This window comes from Melospiza melodia, chromosome 21 (assembly GCF_035770615.1).
Source record: "Melospiza melodia melodia isolate bMelMel2 chromosome 21, bMelMel2.pri, whole genome shotgun sequence".
NCBI lineage: Eukaryota > Metazoa > Chordata > Aves > Passeriformes > Passerellidae > Melospiza > Melospiza melodia.
In genome coordinates this window covers 3,102,076-3,112,321 of record NC_086214.1, presented here as the reverse complement: position 1 = coordinate 3,112,321, position 10,246 = coordinate 3,102,076, and the positions used below count along the sequence as shown (strand labels likewise).

At 47.4% G+C, this 10,246-nt stretch overlaps 1 pseudogene; it reads left to right on the top strand.

The window, feature by feature from the left end:
• Window positions 1-8,208: 8,208 nt before the first annotated feature.
• On the top strand, window positions 8,209-8,893 carry LOC134427887 (fibrinogen-like protein 1-like protein; annotated as a pseudogene).
• Window positions 8,894-10,246: the final 1,353 nt, after the last annotated feature.

The following is a 10,246-nucleotide window of genomic DNA, read 5'->3' as shown; positions in this document are numbered from 1 at the left end:
TGCCCTGCTGGCATCTACATCATCCAACCCACAGGACTGCAAACATCATGGTGTACTGTGAGATGAGTGGGGCAGACAGGGGCTGGACTGTCATCCAGAGGAACTGGCAGCTCAGTGATCTCCTGGGACGAGTCCTGGAGCACCTATGAGCATGGCTTTGGGAATGTGCACTGGGTTCTGGCTGGGCACTGAGTACATCCATCAGGTCACCAGGCAGAAGGTCTACCAGGTCAGGTTTGTCATCTGGCATGCTTCAAATAACATGAAGTTTGCAGACTACAAATTGTTCAGCCTGGATGATGAGTTCTAGAGCTACCAGCTGAGGCTGGGAGTGCACTCATGAAAGGCTTATTTTGGAGTAATTGAAGGCCCTACAATGACCAGAAGAAATGGCAGTGGTATATGTTAAGGGACATCAAAAAAGAGGTGACTTTGGAGGCACAGGGAAACAATTTATTGGATTTGGAAGATAGGGATGTGGCCTAATCGGGGTAATGATGGTGTTAACCTCCATGGGGGAAATGCAGTAAGTCCCAATGTTTAGCGGGACAAAGAGAGAAAACTCGTCCAAATGGGAGCAAGGAAAGATAATGAAGGGAAGTGGAAGTTACTGGATGTGAAACAGTTGTTAAGTAAACCACTTGGCAGGAAAATGCTAGAAGGCATGCATAACAGAATACATTGGGGTACACAAAGCACTGAGTGATCAGTTCCTAAGGGACTGGAGCTTTTGGAAAAGCTAAGCAGGTAACTGAACAGTGTGTGATATGTCAACAGGTAAATAGGACAGTTATGAGACAAGACACCAAGAGGAGGGCAGGAGCTAGCCTTATGACCTTTTCAGAACATCCAGGTAGATTTTACTGAGCTTCCCCAGGTACAATGGTGGAAATTTTTGCTAGTGATAGTAGATTACTTAATCCACTGGGTAGAGGCAGTGCTCACTGTTAAAGCCAATGCCAGTATTTTAAGCAAAACCCTTCTGGAATTAATTACTCCCCAATATGGGGTGGTGAATAGGATTGATTCGGACTGATGAACTCATTACACATCTAGAATATTACAGCCAGGGCTTGAACAACAGCAGGTTGTTCAAGCCCTGGGTGTAAAATGGGAGCTATACACTCCATGGCATCTACAAAGTTCTGGTAGTGTTGAAAGGATAAATCAAAATCTTAAAATAACTCTGATTAAGCTGATTGAAACTCAGATGTCATGGATAAAATGCCTCCCTTTAGCCCTGTTAAGAATTAGAACCCAGCCTCAGTCAGATTTAGGAGTCTCACCCTATAAAATGAACTTTGGACTACCTTTTTTGACTTCGCCACAGGGAGTTGCCAGCTATGAGGAGGGGGAAGCCAGTGCCAGAAAATATGTCTATAGCAGAGACCTTAAAAGAGGTAAGGCATGAAGGGATAATCCCTCAAGCTACGACCCCGAATTTCAGAATTCATAATGTTAACCTTGGAGGTTGGATAATGATGAAGTCATGGAAAGACCAGTTTCAAACCCTTCAGTGGGAAGGTCCCTTTCAGGTGCTGCTCACCACTGAGTAGGCTGTGCGAACTGCAGAGCGGGGATGGACTCATGCCAACAGAATTAAGGGCCTGGTAGAAGAACCAAAGGAATGGATCATAACATCCAGACCGGGTGAGACAAGATTGACTTTTAAGCAGAGACTGAGAGATAACCAGAAAAGCCCGGGACATCCAAAAAGTAGGGTCTATCTTCTACCAGCCAGCTTGGGGACTGCTTAAGTAACACTTTGAGTGGGAGATATGAATTGTATTGGTTATTGACGTAATTGTCCTATTTAGTGGATAGGGATTGCAGGTGTCTGTTGAGGGGAAGTACACAGGAAACAGTGGGAAGTGCTGGGTTGATTTGCTTGGGAATTGACAAGTGGAGTACGACGGGAACTGGAGGGCAAGACTGGGTTGGCCCCTGTGTTTGCCCACGAGAAGATTATATAACCCTGCTGCATGCAGCAACCCCGTAGGCATAGTAGGTGGTGGTAGAAGCCATACCAGATCCCTATCATTCCCTTTTTGTCTATTTCACCTTAGTTGTCTTTTCCCTCCTGGAATCCAAACAAATTCTTGAGCAATCATTTTATGTGGATACTCTTTTCACTACTCACACTATTGTCAACCCTCACTGTTATGACCCTTCCAAACTATGCTGAAGAAGAAAAACAAACTAAAATGCCCCCACAAAGAAGGCAAAGTGATCTATGAAAAGCATGAGTGGAAAATGGAAATTAATTGCTCGAGCCAAATGACTTATAAAAAGGAAAAGGGGGGATTGTTATAGATGGGTAATATGATGATTGGCTCTCGCAATAAAGGGATGAATATTGTGTGTATGTTAAGAGAAGTTTTGTTGATGTATGGTTATGTTGTTGTAGTTTGCTGTTTGGACACCCTCTGTTCTCCCCTTTCCCCCCTCTGTATTGTCAGGGCTGTCAGGGACATGTGGAGGGAGGGTGTGTACATGTGCCCCTTGCGTGGGGCAGTTGGGAATGGGGAAAGCTTGTTGCTGGGGGGGCTTAGCACAACATCTCACCTCCAAGCAAGTTGCAGGAAGGTTTCCACCAAGGGATGGCAAAGAAGAGTGGCCTGGCAGGCTTTGGGAGGGGCTAGGGTTGGCTGATGCAACACCAGGGGTATAAAAAGTGGAGCAGCCATTTTGTGGATGAGCCTCTGACAGTCGGCCACACTCCAAGCACTGTCTGTTTTCCTTATTCAGTCCTTTGTTGTGTTTGTTGCAGTTTAATAAACTTTTGAAATTTTAAAGGGTGCAGTCATTTCTCACATGCTTATCAGGGTAGGGAAAAGTACTGGGGCTAGCTAGAAACTATATAACTATACAGCAATAGAGCTAGAATATATGTGTAAATAATATAGAGAATATATAAAAGCAAAAATAATTCTGGCAACAGCAACATGCATCCGGAAGTTTAGGATCGAAAGGAATGAGGGACTTGTCTTTACAAACAAACTGTGGATCTGCTGGTAAATAAAGCTGGATACTGAGTGATAAAAGAAACAATGGGAAGAATTCCACTGATTCATAAACGGAATGAGAGATTTGTCTTTACAAATAAATTGTAGGTCTTTTGATAAATAAAATTCAATATTGGGAGTTGAAAGAAACAATGAGAAGAACCATAAATTCCATAAGGAATTCCACTAATTGACACAAGGAAAAGACAAAGGTGTGGGGAGGTTATACATTAGAAAGGGGCCTTAGGTATTAGGTGTTTTGGGGAGTCTGTGCCTCTCAGCCAATGGGGAAAGAGAGAGGGACATGTGGTTGGGAAATTAGGATAAAAAGGTGGCTGTGTCATCCAAAAATTGGAGAGACCCCAGGGGAATTCCCCATGGCCTCTCCCTTTATTCAAGTAAAGTAATGCAACTCCCCTGTCTACTTTTTGGACATAAATCTCTGGTGTTTGTGGGTTAATTTTCCTGGCAGGATCAAAGGAGGCTGCGTCCTCCAAAACCTCGAGAGAAAAAAACCCCATGGGAGTGTGACCCAGTGGACTTTTTCCCTTTATTGGAATAAAGTTGCAGGACTCCTCTGTCTCCTTTATGGACACTGGCTTTTCATATCATGGTTTTCCATCCAGCACTGAGCAGGATGAGACAGAATGAGAGTTCTTGCACCTGTTGTACCACAAGCCCCTGTACCTGCACCCTAACCTGGCTGTGCCCCAGTGCCCAGTTCACCACCCAAGGAACTGGTCACACAAACTGGGCCCACGCATCCAGTGCTTGGGTGGCACCAGCAGATTCTCCCCCCTGATCTGCCATCTGACCTCCAGCTCCTGCTGTGGTCCTGGTAGAACCGTTTGTACCCCTGTGTGTCACCAGCACTGGGTGTTCATCTGGCTCCAGTACACTCTCTGTTCTGGATGATGGTTCCCTGGGCAGCAGGTCCCACAGTGAGAGCAGGAGAGGAGCAGGGGACAACTGCAAGTCTCCATCTGGGGGAGGCTCAGTCCCTTCTTCTCCCTCATTCCATAATTCAGCTTCCCTTGTGGCCTCCAGATACCCTGGCTGGGCTCACACTTCCAAGGCCATCCATGCCCTGACACTGTTACTTCAAGGGTCCACAGTGCTGGAGGGGCACACCATGGGGTCCCAGCTGCAAGGACCTCCCTTACAGCTGTAGGGTGAGGATGTCACTGAGGGGTAACCGCAGCCAGGGCTTCCCCAGTGCCCACAGGTTGGGATGTCAGGCACAGCTTGGCACCTTGGCTTTGGGGCTGCACTTGGTGCCCAGGTGGGTGCAGAGAGCCAGCCCTGCTCCTGTGTGGCATGGGGAGTGCTGCTGGAAGAGCTGGGGAGACCTTTCTCATTTGTTTTGACATTGTACTGCCAGAAATGTGTCTAAGACAAATGCTACAGTCCCTGCTTATATATGGCACTGGAAGCAAGGGTCAGAGCTACAGATGAGGCCCTTTTGCTGCTCAGTGTGTGTGGAATTCCATGTAAAATGTCAGAGCACAGTATCCCCTCAAGTAATGCACCAGGTGAAGGTGGACAGACCTGGTGGATGTCTAACAGAAATTTCTGGCATGACCAGGTGAAAGACTGTCCCTACAGGGCTTGGCTTCAAACCCTGCAAGTATTAACAACCCTCAGAAAAATCCTTATCAGTAGCTTTTGTCGATTTTGTGGAATTCAGTGTGAACAACAGCAGCTGAGAACTCTTATCACTGAAGCATGACAGCTGGCACGTGAGAAGAGGAGTCTGTGGAAGGAGGTAAGCAAACCATAATTTCCAGGAACGGGTTATTGGAATAAGATCCCAGTATTACCAGGTGGAACGTGCCTGGGCTCGTCTGACCCTTGCTGCTGGGCCAAAGGTGGCAGCTGTGGTGTTTCACCTCAGAGACACTTTTGGCTGGCTGGATGGTGCAGCTGGGCACTGAACAAGTCCAGACTTGTAAAAACTCAGTTTACCTCTGGTGGAAAGGCTTCAGGCTAGGGTGAAGAGGAAAAGGAGACGGATTCTGCCGGAGGGTTTAATCCAGAGTTTATTCCATGGTCACAGACATCTGAATCTTGGTAACAGCTCCAACAGAACACTGACCGCATGGTCCTGGCTCAATTTAAGCCCAGGGACAGGGGGAGGGGAAGGGACAGGTGAGCACCAACCAGGTAGGAGGACAAGGGTCTCAGGGGACGAGGGACACATAGACAGGCCAATGACCCCAGGCCTGAATTGCATCCTTTGAACTTGACCAACCACAGGATGGCCTTGCTGGAATGTTAAGGATTGACTGACAACCCAGCAAGGGGGCGAGGGGGAGGGGGAAGGGAGAGTTATTGCAACACCTGGGAAGGGACTGGGAAATCTAAAACAGGAAATGAGCTCACACTGCAACAGCAGGTGAGTTCTGCTGTTTGGATTGACTACTTCACCTTGCTGACAAACAGAACTGGACTGCAGGCAGAGATGCCTTGTGCCTTCCATCAGCAAAGGCTGGGGCCAAGGTCAACATTCATTCCTAGGGGTGGTGCCTGACTCCTGGATTGTGGCAGCTGCTTTGTGGCAGCTCTGAACAAAAACTTTATAGTCATACAGTGCCGCTTTCCCTACACTCCCTGCCCGTATCCCATATGTCCTGATCTCAAGAGGGCTCTGCTGACCTGCTCTCCCTCACTGTGTGTGGGTGGGCATCACCCCAGCTGGGGTGCTTTCTCATGTAGAACATCTCCATTCTCTTGTGGCCAGTGCATCAGGCAGCAGCTGCAACTGTTGGGTCACATCTGTGCAGGGTATTTTGGTAAATCCTCAGCATCAGACTGGAATCTCATCTTTCTTCCCCCCTGCTTTCAGTCCCCATTTTCATCCAGTGCTTGGGCAGCACCAGCAGGTCCTCTGCACTGACCTGCTGGCTGACCCTAGGGACCATGGTTCTTGGTTTTGTGGAATCCTGTGTGACCCCCAGCAGCTGGGAACCCTTACCACAGACACACAACAGATGAGCAGAGGTACCTGTAGAGGACAAATAGACCATAAATTTCCAGGAATAGATGAATACTGCTATTTGTTCAGCTGCTTCACCTCACTGATGAGCCCTATAAAACATAGGGGTTGGCCTTGCTGCCACCAGACCAGACCTACTCAGCTCCCCACTGCACAGGGTCCCAACAGAGACAGCATGGATGAGTGTGGCATGGCATGGCATGGCATGGCATGGCATGGCATGGCATGGCATGGCATGGCATGGCATGGCATGGCATGAATTCTGTGTGCAGCTGGGCATCCCAGCCTTTCTTTCCAAACTCCTAGGTCCCTGTGCTTTGTTTATCCCTCCTCCAGGAGCTCCTGAGTATCTTTACGTACCAGCAATGCCCACAACCCAACATGTCAGTTCTGCTCCAGAGGATTCACATTCCCAAATTCACTGTGTATCTTCTTTCTCCAGCTGTTCATCACTACAGTCCCCTGTTCTTCACCTCCATGCTGGCCCTGCTATCCCCACTTCTTGCTCTGCACATTGAAAACCTGGAGAGATGAAAGTAAATTTAGATGAAATTGTTAATATCTGATGGGCCTTTTCCTGGTATGTGTTCTCTGTCTTATATCCCTGAACTCTGTTTATCGAAATATCAGGAGCCCTCTCCTCTGTACAGAAAGGGAGATGAGGAAAATAGTCTTGTAGAAATAAAAGAATCCTGATCAAATCTTCCTCTAATTTAATATCTTAAACAAACTTCACCAGATTTGGTAATTCAGCCTTCTTTGTTACTGACAAGGTTGTATGTGGCAGCTTTTTCTAGACAGATTGTTTATCTTCCTTTATGTATTCTCTTCCCATATATATTTGTATAGTCATTCACAGCCCTGAAACTTCAGAGAGACTTTGTATAAGCAACTAACCAAAATGCTTTCTGAAGCTTGCACGTGGCAAAACAATCCCAAAACTTCATCACACCGCTGATGGAGGTCACAATTCTAGAGGCTGTCAGGGAAACAGTCTTACTGAGATGGGTGCTGGGATTTCTCTGAAACAGAGCATTGTTCTCTCGTAGCTGTGAGCTCCCTCACACTCTGAAGGTTTCTGGAGCTCTTTATGAATTGAACGAGCACATGAATCCTTCATCACTGAAAAGCAGGTTCACAGCAACACCTTCCATTTGTTGATCTTGGTCTGAGAGCACCCATGGTCTGATTTCCCTCTCAATCCTTCTCTCTCTGTACATATTTCTACTGATCACTACTACCCTGAGTAACTTGTTCAAGTGGAAAGTGTCCCTGCTTATAGCAGGGTGGTCGGGCTAAACCAACCTAAACCATTCATGATTCTGTGGTTCTACTCAGATATGCTGTCTGCTCCTTGCTGAGAGGAGCAAATAGGCAGCCGTTAATGGATGCAGCATTCCCATTCCTAGTCTCTGATGACTTTGAAGTTTTTCCAACTAAAAACTACCACACAGGAAGAAAAATGAGCCAAGTGGCATCATTGAAATGCCCTATAAAAAACTCAGTGCTGGAAATAATATCCTGTGGGGGGTGGACTTACCTCTGTGCTGTGGCACAGGGCTGCTCTTCTCACTCCATGTTTTCCTGATGCAGATGAAGCTGGAGGGATCATCCAGCAGAACCAGGCAGCTGACCCTCAGCAGGCACAGGGCCGCGGCAATAAGGACCCACATTCCCCAGGGAACGGGGAGGGGTGTAGGGAATGAAGGCACAGTTGTGGTGAGTTGGCAATCAGCCTGGGGATCAGGCAGCCCAGCGCTTCAGGTGAACTCCAAGTACTCCTCCAAACTTGAAGGCCACTGAAGGAGAGTGGGGTCAGGTTGGAAATGGGGAAGAAATGTCAGACAATGAGGGTGGTGAGGACCTGGCACAGGTTGCCCAAAGAAGCTGTGACTGCTCCACCCCTGGAAGTGTCCAAGTCCAGGTTGCATGGGGCTTCGAGCAACCTGGTTTAGTGGAAGGTGTCCCTGGCCATGGCAGGGGGATGGAACAAGATGTGCTTTAAGGTCACTTCCAAGCCAACCCATTCTGGGATTCTGTGATCTCAGAGGACTCTACTGCCATTACTTTGCTATCATTACTCTGCTGCCACAGGCCCACAGAGGATGTCTCTTCTCAGTCCCAGGATGTCCCTGGGACAGCCATCCACAGGGTCTAATGCTAAGGGAATGAGGTTTCCTCCTTCTCAACCCTAGGGATGCAGTGGATGCCAGGGACAGCACACTGGGATGTTGTGCATTGGTCCTCCAATGTTCTCTCATGCCCCAGGTTGGCCCAAGGACTGCAGCAAGGTCCCTGCTAGCAGCCCTGCTGGCATCTACATCATCCAACCCACAGGACAGCAAACATCATGGTGTACTGTGAGATGAACAGGGAGGATGGAGGCTGGACTGTCATCCAGAGGAATCACAGAGATACTCCAGTCAGCTGGGATGAGTCCTGAAGCACCTACAAGCATGGCTTTGGGAATGTACACACCGAGTTCTGGCTGGTCACTGAGTACATCCACCAGATCACCAGGCAGAATGTCTACCAGGTCAGGTTTGTCATCTGGGATGCTTCAAATAACATGAAGTTTGCAGACTACAAATTGTTCAGCCTGGATGATGAGTTCTAGAGCTACCAGCTGAGGCTGGGAGTGCACTTGGGGAGTGAAGGATGCCATGGCCTCCAAGGGCATGACCACCATGCATGACAATGTGAAGTTCTCTGCTAGAGATCGGGATCAGGACACGTCTAATGGGAGCTGTGCCACCAGCTCTGCGGGTGGTGGTGGAACTCGGCATGTCACTCTGTGCATCTGAACTTCAAAGGGGCCATGACATGGAGCAACCTGTGCCTGGGGAACTGCAAAGCCTCGGCCATCCTCATTAAACCCACCACCTACTGCTAGTTGCATTTTCATTTCCTTTCTGCCCAACCTGGGGCTAATTCAGGCACTCCAAAGAATTGGAACAAAGCAAAACCAAACTGGGTGTGCCACAGGGTCTTTGCAGAGGTTGGTCATATGTAGCTACTGAATAAAATAAGACATTTTCAACTTTTTCTTCCTCCTGTAGATTTTCTCTACTTCTCAGCTGTGCCTGTGTTGTCTAGTTCAGAGTCAGACCATTTTAATTACATTAATAATAGAAACAGTCTCTTGGAAACTAAGAAGTTTCCAGATCGGTAGTGCACTTTATACAACATGTGAAATGCTCAACTCAGTAGACTTCTGTGGCTTTGTCAGTTAATTTACATCTTTAGTTTCAGGAAAACTACCTAATTTCTACTGAAGATCTTGCTCAAGATACTAAAGTGCACAGACAACTTCCCACTCCGAACCTCCTGCATGTAAGGCTTAATAGATGTTAATTAGTCAAATAAATTTGTATTCAAAGAACTGTCTGAATTGTGAAAGTTTATTTCAGACCTTTGAAGTTCTCAAAGAGGTTAATGCATTAGAGGGTTTCTACTGCTGCAGTTCAGGTTTTCCCTGAGCCATGATGACTTCCAGAGTCAGTGCTGGTAGAACAGTTGGGCTTGATGTAGAGGGCTTTTCCAACCCCCATGATTCTATGATACATCCTCATCTCTGAGGGCAGAACCCTTCAGCAGATGCCACCCTTTCCAGCTTCCGGCCTCCATGGTATTTATGTACTAAAGTTGCCTCCAGTGGGCATGTAAGTCCTGGAGTGCCTTTGGCTCAGGGAGATGAGAGCTGTTTCCTAATCAATATAGAGACATGAGCTAGAAAATAAAAGTCATCAATAACAAATCTTCTATTACTTTGTCATGCTTGTGTGTGATTTTTGACGCTGTCATTTTACTGCTTGTCTGCCTTGAAATGTGGGATTTCTCTCCCTGCCTCCTACTGCCTCCTGCTCCTCTGCAGTGAGTCATGAGGTGTGTGACAGGTGGGAGTAGGCATCTGCCAACTCAGAAAGGAGACTAAACCCACTGTAGGAGACAATAACTTACATAAAACGTTCTTGGCTGTCAAACTTGGGAATTTCTTGTTGCATTTAGAAATCTTTTTGGTTTTTTTCTCGGCTAACTCTCTTGCCTTGAGATACACATTGAGATGTATGATTAAAGGAACTCTCTGCTAATGCCTTCCCCTCCCAGGCTGGACACTCACTATACATGCAGGTAGGGCGAGAGGCAGCTCAGGGGCAGTGTCCCCACCTGTGTTGGGCTCCCAGCACCATATTCCCTTCCAGGACAGGAAAGACAATTCCATTGGATATTCCATCCTCATGGTGAG